Source organism: Amblyraja radiata, chromosome 42 (genome assembly GCF_010909765.2).
Source record: "Amblyraja radiata isolate CabotCenter1 chromosome 42, sAmbRad1.1.pri, whole genome shotgun sequence".
NCBI lineage: Eukaryota > Metazoa > Chordata > Chondrichthyes > Rajiformes > Rajidae > Amblyraja > Amblyraja radiata.
Window position 1 is genome coordinate 1,534,764 of NC_045997.1, and position 14,881 is coordinate 1,549,644.

Consider the following 14,881-nt stretch of genomic DNA (forward strand, 5'->3'; position numbering starts at 1 on the left):
AAATGCGCCAGATAATGAATTAGGTGCATCGGATTACATAACTACGGGGCAAGACATTGAATGTATTTAACTCAATTATCGAGATAATTCTTTGTAATTCGGACCATGCAGCACGCAATGTAATTCAGCATAATATTGTGTTAGACCATCAACTTTGTAACAAGGTAGTAAGCACAAAAATACGAAAAAAATAACATTTCGTGTGTTGCCTTACATTCATTCTTTTAAAAAGATAACTCATCGGAGCGGACAATTCTCAGTATTAGTTAGAGTCTATTATTCGATACTTTTTGCATAATAATTATATGATACTTTATCATGCACTCCATCACTATTATGCAGCCCAAACTGACACCGGAAAACGGAGTGCGGATGAGAGTTATATTCCAGATAAATGCTATCTCCCATCGCTTCACAACAAGCATCACAGGGCCAGGTGGACACTGATATAATCGATTCCGTGGTTTCACCAAAATAACTCGCCTTTAAGGCCAAGTTGAGACTGGATATAGTTAACAACTTGGAACTTGAAAACTATAGAGGCACCGGAAGCTTGGCGACTAGTTGTCTACTGCCTCAGAATACTCCTACTCAAGAGTGGCTCTCTTTAGTAACGTGTGATAGTGCATCTGTGTGATGCGATTTAACCAAGGTTCACAGCAAAACAAAGCATTTCGGTTCACCTCGATATATGTGACGATAAAATAACCACATATGCTTAACACTACAACAGTTACGAGCATCAGATATGCCTTTGAAGACTATGATAAACAAATGACTTGGACTACTTCAAAACAGTTCTTCCTCATGGAGCAAGCTTTAACATGAAAGTGGAAAGTGCAAATACATTTTAATTACACCTGATATTGAACAATCTTGAGGAAAAATACGGATGTGGCAGTTTAAAGCGTTTTAAAACTCCCCTGAAATGGATCGTGGAACATCCATAAGAACTAATATTGCACTTTGATGTTTTAAACGATATCGTTGCAGATCGATTGCACAGTTTAAAAAAAAAAAATCACTCACAATGGGAGAAAGTCGGGTTGATCCGAAATTAATGGTCCGATGCTTGCACAGATTCTATGCTAAATAAATTATATGTGATTCACGTTTAACGTTCAGAATAGAGCAACTTACTCGGAACCCCAATGATTGCCAGAAAGGGATAGTAAATAGCAAACACGAGTCCGGTGGGCGGTCGATGCATTTTCCAGTAATTACGATTGATCTTCTACGAGCAGAGAATGTTTTGCGATTTTATTATTTCCGTGAGTCTGAAGTGAGTCGATTATATTCCTTTTAATCACGGTGCTCCCAAGGCACAGGTGATGTCATGTGTTTCCTTCTTCAATGCGCCAGACCAAATGACACAAACCATGAATAATTAACACAAACGGGTTGCTAAGAGAGCTCCAAACGATACGGATTCAGCATGATGTCGAGATTCAGCTTCAGTGATGAAGCCATAACTCGTGTTACATTGTCTGTACAATTTGTTCCAATAACATAAGTATGGTTTAAATAACAATTCGGAAAACCTAATATTGTTGTAGAATTTTAAGGGGTAAATGTGATTTATAAATCGTCGATTTGCTTATTCCGATTGTTTTTTTTAATGGACGTCGTTAGCAGTGGCATATTGTACATTGTCACTTGACCTTGTCCCCCCACTTCCACCTCTCCACACCCGCACGCACACACGCATGCATCATACCAACGTACACACACACAAACACGTGATTAACCCAACAATGTTCGCCATCTTCTTTGGGACAACCATCCACATCATCAAGGAAGACCTACCACCAGGAATCGAAATGGTCTATAGAACAGATGGCAGATTGTTCAATCTTGTCCGTCTCAAGTCCACAACTGAGTGCTCCCTCATCGAGTTCTAATACGCAGACGACAATTGTGTTGCAGTTCTCTCAGAAAATCATCTGCAACATCTGCCATTAACAGTGCATATACGAAACTTGGATCTACCATCAACTCGAAGAAGTCTCATGTTATCTACCAAGCGTCACCAACTGAGACAAATCGGAAAGACCCATCAATTCAACTGGGTGAACCAACTGGCAAATGTGGATCGCTTTCCGTACGTTGGAAGTCACCTCTCCTCCAATGCCGACCGCGATGACATGATCCAACATCTTCTTAAGTGTGTTGGAACAGCTTTGGGACGTTTTCGAACGAGAGTCTTTCGAAATCGAGACATCCGAACAGGTACCAAACAGACACCTTGTTAGTGTACAAGGCAGTGGTGATTCCAACGCTCCTGTATGCATCAGATACCTGGGCGGCATATCGATGCCATTTGAAAACTCTTGAAATGTTTTATCAGAAGTCTTCGAAGCAGAAATATCAACTGGGTAGGCAGAAGAACCAACGTCAGCGTGCTGAATAAAGCAATAATATCTAGCATCGAAGCCTTCGTCATCAAGAACCAACTAAGGTGGGCCTGCCATGTTGTTCGGATGGACGGCGAACGTCTACCAAAGCAAACCTTGTACTCCCACCCTAAAGAAGGCAAACGTAAAAGTGGCGGACAAAAGAAGAGATTCAAAGACGCCTTCAAAGCCAGCATGAAGAAATGTGTAATCGACATCGACAATTGGGAAATCAATGTCAAGGACAGGAAACGCAGGCGAACCACCTTCCAAGAAGGAACAGCGACCTTCGAAGTCAATAGATGCACAATTAGAAGAAAAGAGAAGAAAGCAGAAAGAGGCAGCAATTACATGGAAATACCTCATAATTCCAGGGAATTACCGGTCCTGATGCCGAACAGCTTTCAAAGCCAGGATTCGACTAAAGCCACCTGAGAGTCCTTAAAAACAACCGAACGTAGACCAACATCCTCGACCTCGAATGATCGACACGACGACGTCTGATGGGTTGATGCGCCGTGAGCCAGTGCTGATTGAATGACACACTGTGGGAAAGCACTGGTCGAGTGACACACTAGGAGGTGATAAGGAAGGATTGACATACTGTGGGCTAACACTAATGTACTAACACATTGTGGTGTAGTACACATGGAGTGTCAAACTGTGATGTAGTACAGATGGAGCGATACACTGTGAGGTAGTATTGATCGAGTGGCGCACTGTGTGTATGTACTGATGTAGTGGCACACTGCGGGATATGACTGATGGGGTGACGCTGTAGTACAGTAATGATGGACTGTGTGACAGAGCTGATGGGGTGGCACACAGTAGGATAGTGCTGATTGAGTGACACACTAGGGGGTATTACGGATGGACTGGCACACTGTGTGGAGGAACAGATGGAGTGACACACTGTAGAGTGTTCCTGATGGAATGACAAACGTCGTGGTAGTTCTGTTGATGTGACACACTATGGGGTCGTACTGCGATTACCACAGTAGGGATGAAGGAGTGATAAATTGTGGGTAATACCGATGGAGTGACACACTGCGGTGTAGTATTGATGAAGTGATCACATCTATGGCAGCACAGTGACAAACATCGGCGTGGTATGATGAAGTGGCACACTGTGGGGTAGCACTGATGGAGTGGTAAAATGTGAGGTAGTTTTAATTGAGGAGCACATTGAGGGGTAGTACTGCTGAAGTCGCAAAGTCAGTGGGGTGATAACCTGTGAGATACACCTGAAGAAGTGGGGTTATAAACATAAAACATAGGAACATAGAAAATAGGTGCTGGAGGAGGCCATTCGGCCTTTCGAACCAGCACCACCAATAATTTTGATCATGGCTGATCGGCCCCAATCAATATCCCGTGCCTGCCTTCTCCCCATATCCCATGATATCACTAGCCCCCAGAGCTACATCTAACTCTATCTTAAATCTATCCAGTGATTTGGCTTCCACTGCCCTCTGTGGCAGGGAATTCCATAAATTCACAACTATCTGGGTGAAAAAGGGTTTTCACACCTTAGTCTTAAATGACCTCCCATATATTCTAAGACTGTGGCCCCTGGTTCTGTACTTGCCCAACATTGGGGACATTTTTCCTGCATCAAGCTTGCCCAGTCCTTTTATAATCTATATGTTGCTATAAGATTCTCCCCTCATCCTTCTAAACTCCAATGTATACAAGCCTAGTCTTTTCAATCTTTCCTCGTATGACAGTCCCGCTATCCCAGGGATCAACCTCGTGAACCTACGCTGCACTGCCTCAATCACAAGGATGTCCTTCCTCAAATTAGGTGACCTAAACTGTACACAATACTCCAGATGTGGTCTCATCAGAGCCCTATACACCTGCAGAAGAACCTCTTTACAATTATACTGAAATCCTCTTGTTATGAAGGCCAGCGTTCCATTAGCTTTCTTCACTGCGTGCTGAACCTGTAAGCCAAATTTTAGTGAACGGTGTACAAGGACGCCCAAGTCTCGCTGCACCTTCCCCTAACCTAACCCAACCCCATTGAGATAATAATCTGCCCCCTTGTTTTTTCCGCCAAAGTTGATAACATCACATTTATCTGTATTATACTGCATCTGTTACACATCTGCCCACTAACTCAACTTGCCCAGGTCACCCTGCAACCTCCTAACATCCTATTCACAGTTCACACTTCCACCCAGCTTTGTGTCATCCGCAAACCTGCTGGCGTTGCTCCTAATTCCCTCTTCCAAATCGTTTATATATATGGCAAATAGTTGAGGTCCCAACACCGAGCCTTGCGGCACTCCACTCGCCGCTGCCTGCCTTTCTGAAAAGGACCCGTTCACACCTACTCTTTGCTTTCGGTGAATTCGGCGAAGGGTTTCCATGTCGTGAAAAATGTATCTAGTTTTATAGGCAGAAAAACCTAATATATTTCCAAATGTAGTGTCTCGGACATGATTGTAATCCACATATTGGCAGTAGGGACTGATGTTTGTTTCCAAAATGTAAATATATGTCGTTTCGTCATTATCAGGCCATAGTTAAGGAAACGTTTTTGAAATAATTTTCGCTCAGAACAGGATTCTGACGAACCAATTGTTATCAATTCTGTGTCGGGGTCCAATTATATTATAAGTATTTTAGAGAAAATTAAAAAAATTCCCCTCCGGAAATTGTGTAACTTTGTACAGGAGGCAAACGAGTGCGCTATGGTAGCTTCCTGAAGGACACATTTATCACACATATGGGAGAGATTTGGGAAGATCTTATTCAGTTTAGACATTGAAAAATAAAGTTTATGCAGTATGTTAAATTGTATTAGCGAGTGCATAACATTAAGAGAACTGTTGTGCATATATAGAAGGCTTTCCTCTTAAATCTATATTACTAAAACTCTGATCTTGACCGCTTTAGGCCCACTGTGCTACGATTTCGGACAGAGCGCCGCCACCTACGGCCGTCATGATTGGCCACCTCGCTCAGAGCCGCCCTCCGCCTAACGGGCGCGGAGGATTTTTCCCATCGATGACAAATCAGAGAGATTAAAGTTTATTTAAAAAATCACCATATCACCATTCTCTCTGCTGCCCCTGCTGGAGTGAGGGAGAGGGACTATAAAGCCAGGAATTGGTGTGCCTCACTCAGTTTCTGCAAGCAGGATGAAGCCAAGGCTCACGTCTCTCTGAGCTCTGCATAACACTGAACAAATGTCTACACAACTGTGAGCACCTTTAATGTGGGTTGAAAATGATAATATGGTTTGTTTGAAGTAAAAAGGCAATGCCAGCAAATTGTTGTTGGGTGCTTTGGCTTGAAGTTGAAAGGCACTACTTACTGCAAGTGGTGGCTTGGGTGCTTTGACTTGAAGTTGAAAGGAACGACTTACTGCCAATTGTGGCTTGGGTGCTTTGGCTTGAATTTGAAATGCACTACTTACTGCAAATGGAGGCTTGGATGATTTGGCTAGAAGCTGAAAGGCACAATTACTGCAAATGGTGGCTTGGGTGCTTTGCCTTGAATTGAAAGGCACCTCTTCCTGCAAATGGTGGCTTGGGTGCTTTGGCTTGAAGTTGAAAGGCACTACTTACTACAATGGTGGCTTGAGTGCTTTGGCTTGAAGTTGAAAGGCACCACTTACTGCAAATGGTGGCTTGGGTGTCTGGCTTGAAGTTGAAGGTCACTACTTACTGCGAATGGTGGCTTGGGTGCTTTGGCTTGAGGATGAAAGGCACTACTTACTGCAAATGGTGGCTTGAGTGCTTTGGCTTGAAGTTGAAAGGCACCACTTACTGCAAATGGTGGCTTGGGTGTCTGGCTTGAAGTTGAAGGTCAGTACTTACTGCGAATGGTGGCTTGGGTGCTTTGGCTTGAGGATGAAAGGCACTACTTACTGCAAATGGTGGCTTGTGTGCTTTGGCTTGAAGTTCAAAGGCACTACTTACTGCAAATGGTGGCTTGAGTGCTTTGGCTTGAAGTTGAAAGGCACTACTTACTGCAAATGGTGAACTGGGTGTCTGGCTTGAAGTTGAATGTCACTGCTTGCTGCAAATGGTGGCTTGGGTGCTTTGGCTTGAGTAAGAAAGGCACTACTTACTGCAAATAGTGGCCTGGGTGCTTTGCTTGAAGTTGAAAGTCACTAACTGCAAATGGTAGGTTGGCTGCTTTGGCTTGAGGTTGAAAGGCACTACTTACTGCAAATGGTGGCTTGGGTGCTTTTCTTGAAGTTGAAAGGCACTACTTACTGCAAATGGTGGCATGGAGTTGATGGCACTACTTGCTGCAAATGGTGCCTTGGGTGCTTTAGCTTGAAGTTGAAAGGCACTAATTACTGCAAATGATGGCTTGGGTGCTTTGGCTTGAAGTTGAAAGGCACTACTTACTGCAAATAATGGCGGGTACTTTGGCTTGAAGTTGAAAGGCACTACTTACTGCAAATTATGGCTTGGGTGCTTTGGCTTGAACTTCAAAACACTGCAAATGATGGTTTGGGAGCTTTGGATTGAAGTTGAAAGGCACTACTTAATTCAAATGGTGGCTTGTGTGCTTTGCTTGCAGTTGGAAGGCACTACTTACTGCAAATGATGGCTTGGGTGCTTTGGCGTGAAGTTGAAAGGCACTACTTACTGCAAGAGGTGGATTGGGTGATTTGGCTTGAAGTTGAAACGCACTTCTTACTGCAAAAGGTGGCTTGGGAGCTTTGGCTAGGAATTTAAAAAAATCACCATACTATCTGCTGCACCTGCTGAAGGGAGGGGTAGGGACTATAAAACCAGGATGTGGTGTGCCTCACTCAGTCGCTGCAAGATGGATGAAGCCAAGTGTCACGTCTCTATGAGCTCTGAATCACACTGAACACATGTCTACACAACTGTGAGTACCCTTAATGTTGTTTGAAAATGAAAATATGGTTTGTTTGAAGTAAAAAGGTACTGCCTGCAAATGGTTGTTTGGGTGCTTTGGCTTGAAATGCACTATTTACTCGCGAATGGTGGCCTGGGAACTTTGGCTTGAAGTTGAAAGGCACTACTTACTGCAAATGGTGGCGTGGGTGCTTTGGCTTGAATCTCAAAGGCACTACTTACTGCAAACGGTGGCTTGGTTGCTTTGGCTTGAGGATGAAAGGCACTACTTACTGCAAATGGTGGCTTGGATTCTTTGCTTGAAGTTGAAAGGCACTACTTACTGCAAATGGTGGCATGGATTTGAAAGGCACTACTTGCTGGAAATGGTGGCTTGGGTGCTTTACCTTGAATTTCAAAGGCACTACTTACAGCAAATGGTGGCTTGGCTGCTTTGGCTTGAAGTTGAAAGGCACTACTTGCTGAAAATGGTGGCTTGGGTGTCTGGTTTGAAAATGAAAGTCACTACTTACTGCAAATGGTGGCTTGGGTGCTTTGGCTTGAGGTTGAAAGGCAGTACATACTGCAAATGGTGGCTTGGGTGGTTTGGCTTGAAGTTGCAAAGCACTTCTTACTGCAAATGGTGGCTTGGGTGCTTTGGCTTGAAGTTGAATTGAACTACTTACGGCAAATGGTGGCTTAGGAGCTTTGGCATGAGGTTTAAAAAATAACCATTCTATCTGCTGCACCTGCTGGAGTGAGGGAGAGGGAATATAAAGCCTGGAATTGGTGTGCCTCACTCAGTCTCTGCAAGCAGGATGAAGCCAAGGCTCACGTCTCTCTGAGCTCTGCATAACACTAAACAAATGTCTACACAACTGTGAGCACCTTTAATGTGGTTTGAAAATGATAATATGGTTTGTTTAAAGTAAAAAGGCAATGCCTGCAAATGGTTGTTTGAATGCTTTGGCTTGAAGTTGAAAGGCACCACTTACTGCAAGTGGTGGCTTGGGTGCTTTGACTTGAAGTTGAAAGGAACTACTTACTGCAAATGGTGGCTTGGTTGCTTTGGCTTGAAGTTGAAAGGCGCTACTTACTGCAAATGGAGGCTTGGATGATTTGGCTTGAAGCTGAAAGGCACTACTGACTGCAAATGGTGGCTTGGGTGCTTTGGCTTGAAGTTGAAAGGCACTACTTCCTGCAAATGGTGGCTTGGGTGCTTTGGCTTGAAGTTGAAGGTCACTACTTACTGCGAATGGTGGCTTGGGTGCTTTGGCTTGAGGATGAAATGCACTACTTACTGCAAATGGTAGCTTGTGTGCTTTGGCTTCAAGTTCAAAGGCACTACTTACTGCAAATGGTGGCTTGAGTGCTTTGGCTTGAAGTTGAAAGGCACTACTTACTGCAAATTGTGAACTGGGTGTCTGGCTTGAAGTTGAAAGTCACTGCTTGCTGCAAATGGTGGCTTGGGTGCTTTGGCTTGAGTAAGAAAGGCACTGCTTACTGCAAATGGAGGCTTGGGTGCTTTGGCTTGAGGTTGAAAGGCACTACTTACTGCAAATGGTGGCTTGGGTGCTTTTCGTGAAGTTGAAAGGCACTACTTACTGCAAATGGTGGCATGAAGTTGAATGGCACTACTTGCTGCAAATGGTGCCTTGGGTGCTTTAGCTTGAATTTGAAAAGCACTAATTACTGCAAATGATGGCTTGGGTGCTTTGGCTTGAAGTTGAAAGGCACTACTTACTGCAAATAATGGCGGGTGCTTTGGATTGAAGTTGAAAGGCACTACTTACTGCAAATGATGGCTTGGGTGCTTTGGCTTGAAGTTGAAAGGCACTGCAAATGATGGTTTGGGAGCTTTGGCTTGAAGTTGAAATGCACTACTAAATGCCATTGGTGGCGTGGGTGCTTTGCTTGCAGTTGAAAGGCACTACTTACTGCAAATAATGGCTTGGGTGCTTTGGCTTGAAGTTTAAAGGCACTACTTACTGCAAGAGAATGATTGGGTGATTTGGCTTGAGGTTGAAAGGCACTACTTACTGCAAGATATGGATTGGGTGATTTGGCTTGAGGATGAAAGGCACTACTTACTGCAAATGGTGGCTTGTGTGCTTTGGCTTCAAGTTCAAAGGCACTACTTACTGCAAATGGTGGCTTGAGTGCTTTGGCTTGAAGTTGAAAGGCACTTCATACTGCAAATTGTGAACTGGGTGTCTGGCTTGAAGTTGAAAGTCACTGCTTGCTGCAAATGGTGGCTTGGGTGCTTTGGCTTGAGTAAGAAAGGCACTACTTACTGCAAATGGGGGCTTGGGTGCTTTGGCTTGAGGTTGAAAGGCACTACTTACTGCAAATGATGGCTTGGGTGCTTTTCGTGAAGTTGAAAGGCACTACTTACTGCAAATTGTGGCATGAAGTTGAATGGCACTACTTGCTGCAAATGGTGCCTTGGGTGCTTTAGCTTGAATTTGAAAGGCACTAATTACTGCAAATGATGGCTTGGGTGCTTTGGCGTGAAGTTGAAAGGCACTACTTACTGCAAATAATGGCTTGGGTGCTTTGGCTTGAAGTTGAAAGGCACTACTTACTGCAAATGATGGCTTGGGTGCTTTGGCTTGGTTGAAAGGCACTGCAAATGATGGTTTGGGAGCTTTGGCTTGAAGTTGAAAGGCACTACTAAATGCAAATGGTGGCTTGGGTGCTTTGCTTGCAGTTGAAAGGCACTACTTACTGCAAATGATGGCTTGGGTGCTTTGGATTGAAGTTGAAAGGCACTACTTACTGCAAATGGTGGCATGGATTTGAAAGGCACTGAATCACACTGAACACATGTCTACACAACTGTGAGTACCCTTAATGTGGTTTGAAAAAGAATATATGGTTTGTTTGAAGTAAAAAGGCATTGCCTGCAAATGGTTGTTTGGGTGCTTTGGCTTGAAAGGCACTATTTACTCGCGAATGGTGGCCTGGGAGCTTTAGGTTGAAGTTGAAAAGCACTTCTTACTGCAAGTGGTGGTTTGGGTGGTTTCGGTGCTTTGGCTTGAAGCTGAAAGGCACTACTTACTGCAAATGGTGGCATGGATTTGAAAGGCACTATTAGCTGGAAATGGTGGCTTGGGTGCTTTACCTTGAATTTCAAAGGCACTACTTACAGCAAATGGTGGCTTGGCTGCTTTGGCTTGAAGTTGAAAGGCACTACTTAATGAAAATAGTGGCTTGGGTGCTTTGGCTTGAGGTTGAAAGGAACTACATACTGCAAATGGTGGCTTGGGTGCTTTGCTTGAAGTTGAAAGGCACTACTTACTGTAAATTATGTCTTGGGTGGTTTGGCTTGAAGTTGAAAAGCACTTCTTACTGCAAATGGTGGCTTGGGTGCTTTGGCTTGAAGTTGAATTGAACTACTTACGGCAAATGGTGCCTTGGGAGCTTTGGTATGAAGTTTAAAAAATCACCATTCTATCTGCTGCACCTGCACCTGCAGGAGGGAAGGGGAGGGACTATAAAACCAGGATGTGGTGTGCCTCACTCTGTCTCTGCAAGATGGATGAAGCCAAGGGTCACGTCTCTATCTGCTCTGAATAACACTGAACAAATGTCTACACAACTGTGAGTACCCTTAATGTGGTTTGAAAATGAAAATATGGTTTGTTTGAAGTAAAAAGACACTGCCTGCAAATGGTTGTTTGGGTGCTATGGCTTGAAGTTGAAAGACACTACTTACTGAAAAAGATGGCTTGGATGTCTGGTTTGAAGTTGAAAGTCACTACTTACTGCAAATGGTGGCTTGGGTGCTTTGGCTTGAGGTTGAAAGGCACTACTTACTCCATGTGATGGCGTGGGTGCGTTGGCTTGAAGTTGAAAGGCACTAACTTACTGCAAATAATGGCTTGGGTGCTTTGGCTTGAAGTTGAAAGGCACTACTTACTGCAAGTGGTGGCTTGGGTGCTTTGGCTTGAATTTGAAAGGCAATTCTTACTGCAAATGGTGGCTTGGGTGCTTTGGCTTGAATTTGAAAGGCACTTCTTACTGCAAATGGTGGCTTGGGTGCTTTGGCCTGAAGTTGAAACGCACTACTTACTGCAAATGGTGGCTTGGGTGCTTTTCTTGTAGTTGAAAGGCACTACTTTCTGCAAATGGTGGCTTGGGTGCTTTTCTTGAGGTTGAAAGTCACTACTTACTGCAAATGGTGGCTTGGGTGCTTTGGCTTGAGGTTGAAAGGCACTACTTACTCCATGTGATGGCGTGGGTGCGTTGGCTTGAAGTTGAAAGGCACTAACTTACTGCAAATAATGGCTTGGGTGCTTTACCTTGACGTTCAAAGGTACTACTTACAGCAAATGGTGGCTTGTGTGCTTTGGCTTGACGTTGAAATGCACTTCGTACTGAAAATGGTGGCTTGGGTGCTTTGCTTCCAGTTGAAAGGCACTTGTTACTGCAAATTATGTCGTGGGTGCTTTGGCTTGAAGTTGAAAGGCACTAACTTACTGCAAATGCTGGCTTGGGTGATTTGGCTTGAACGTGAAAGGCACTACTTACTGCAAATGGTGGCTTGGGTGCTTTGGCTTGAAGTTGAAAGGCACTACTTACTGCAAATTATGGGTTGGGTGCTTTGGCTTGAAGTTGAAAGGCACTGCAAATTATGGATTGGGAGCTTTGGCTTGAAGTTGAAAGGCACTACTTACTGCAAATGGTGGCTTGGGTGCTTTGTTTGCAGTTGAAAGGCACTACGTACTGCAAATGATGGCTTGTGTGCTTTGGCTTGAGGTTGAAAGGCACTACTTACTGCAAAAAATGGCTTGGGTGCTTTGGCTTGAAGTTGTAGGCACTACATACTGCAAGTGATGGCTGGGGAGATTTGGCTTGAAGTTGAAAAGCACTACTTACTGCAAATGGTGGCTTGGGTGCTTTTCGTGAAGTTGAAAGGCACTACTTACTGCAAATGGTGGCATGAGGTTGAATGGCACTACTTGCTGCAAATGGTGCCTTGGGTGCTTTAGCTTGAATTTGAAAGGCACTAATTACTGCAAATGATGGCTTGGGTGCTTTGGCGTGAAGTTGAAAGGCAGTACTTACTGCAAATAATGGCTTGGGTGCTTTGGCTTGAAGTTGAAAGGCACTACTTACTGCAAATGATGGCTTGGGTGCTTTGGCTTGATGTTGAAAGGCACTGCAAATGATGGTTTGGGAGCTTTGGCTTGAAGTTGAAAGGCACTACTAAATGCAAATTGTGGCTTGGGTGCTTTGCTTGTAGTTGAAAGGCACTACTTACTGCACATGATGGCTTGGGTGCTTTGGCTTGAAGTTGAAAGGCACTACTTACTGCAAGAGATGGATTGGTTGATTTGGCTTGAGGTTGAACGGCACTACTTACTGCAAGAGATGGATTGGGTGATTTGGCTTGAAGTTGAAAGGCACTTCTTACTGCAAATGGTGGCTTGGGAGCTTTAGCTAGAAATTTAAAAACATAACCATACTATCTGCTTCACCTGCTGAAGGGAGGGGTAGGGACTATAAAACCAGGAAGTGGTGTGCCTCACTCAGTCGCTGCAAGATGGATGAAGTCAAGTGGTACGTCTCTATGAGCTCTGAATCACACTGAACACGTCTACACAACTGTGAGTACCCTTAATGTGGTTTGAAAAAGAAAATATGGTTTGTTTGAAGTAAAAAGGCATTGCCTGCAAATGGTTGTTTGGGTGCTTTGGCTTGAAAGGCACTATTTACTCGCGAATGGTGGCCTGGGAGCTTTAGGTTGAAGTTGAAAGGCACTACTTACTGCAAGTGGTGGTTTGGGTGCTTTGGCTTGAAGCTGAAAGGCACTTCTTACAGCAAATGGTGGCTTGGCTGCTTTGGCTTGAAGTTGAAAGGCACTACTTAATGAAAATGGTGGCTTGGGTGTCTGGTTTGAAGTTGAAAGTCACTACTTACTGCAAATAGTGGCTTGGGTGCTTTGGCTTGAGGTTGAAAGGAACTACATACTGCAAATGGTGGCTTGGGTGCTTTGCTTGAAGTTGAAAGGCACTACTTACTGTAAATTATGTCTTGGTGGTTTGGCTTGAAGTTCAAAAGCACTTCTTACTGCAAATGGTGGCTTGGGTGCTTTGGCTTGAATTTGAATTGAACTACTTACGGCAAATTGTGCATTTGGAGCTTTGGTATGAGGTTTAAAAAAATCACCATTCTATCTGCTGCACCTGCACCTGCAGGAGGGAAGGGGAGGGACTATAAAACCAGGATGTGGTGTGCCTCACTCTGTCTCTGCAAGATGGATGAAGCCAAGGGTCACGTCTCTATCTGCTCTGAATAACACTGAACAAATGTCTACACAACTGTGAGTACCCTTAATGTGGTTTGAAAATGAAAATATGGTTTGTTTGAAGTAAAAAGACACTGCCTGCAAATGGTTGTTTGGGTGCTATGGCTTGAAGTTGAAAGACACTACTTGCTGAAAAAGATGGCTTGGATGTCTGGTTTGAAGTTGAAAGTCACGAATTACTGCAAATGGTGGCTTGAGTGCTTTGGCTTGAAGCTGAAAGGCACTTCCTACTGCAAATGGTGGCTTGGTTGCTTAGGCTTGAGGTTGAAAGGCACCACTTACTGCATATGGTGGCTTGGGTTCTTTGCTTGAAGTTGAAAGGCACTACTTACTGCAAATGGTGGCATGCATTTGAAAGGCACTACCAGGTGCAAATGGTGGTTTGGGTCCTTTGGCTTGAATTTGAAATGCACTACTTACTGAAAATGGTGGCGGGTGGCTGGTTTGAAGTTGAAAGTCACTACTTACTGCAAATGGTGGCTTGGGTGCTTTGCCTTGAGGTTGAAAGGCACATATTACTGCAAATGGTGGCTTAGGTGCTTTGCTTGAAGTTGAAAGGCACTACTTACTGCAAATGATGGCATGGGTGCTTTGGCTTGAAGTTGAAAGGCACTAACTTACTGCAAATGATGGCTTGGGTGATTTGGCTTGAACTTGAAAGGCACTACTTACTGCAAATGGTGGCTTTGTTGCTTTGGCTTGAAGTTGAAATGCACTACCTACTGCAAATTACGGCTTGGGTGCTTTGGTTTGAAGTTGAAAGGCACTGCAAATGGTGGCTTGGGAGCTTTGGCTTGAAGTTGAAAGGCACTACTTACTGCAACTGGTGGCTTGGGTGCTTGGGCTTTAAGTTGAAAGGCACTACTTACTGCAAATGTTGTCGTGGGTGCTTTGGCTTGAAGTTGAAAGGCACTAACTTACTGCAAATGATGGCTTGGGCGATTTGGCTTGAACTTGAAAGGCACTACCAGCTGCCATTGGTGGTTTGGGTGCTCTACCTTGAAGTTGAAAGGCACTACTCAGAAAATGTTGGCTTGGGCGCTTTGGCTTGAAGTTGAAAGGCACTCCTTACTGAAAATGGTGGCATGGGTGTCTGGTTTGAAGTTGAAAGTCACTACTTACTGCAAATGGTGGCTTGGGTCTTTGGCTTGAGGTTGAATGGCACTACATACTGCAAATGGTGGCTTGGGTGCTTTGCTTGAAGTTGAAAGGCACTACTTACTACAAATGATGGCATGGGTGCTTTATCTTGAAGTTGAAAGGCACTAACTTACTGCAAATGATGGCTTGAGTGATTTGGCTTGAACTTGATAGGCACTACTTACTGCAAATGGTGGCTTGGGTGC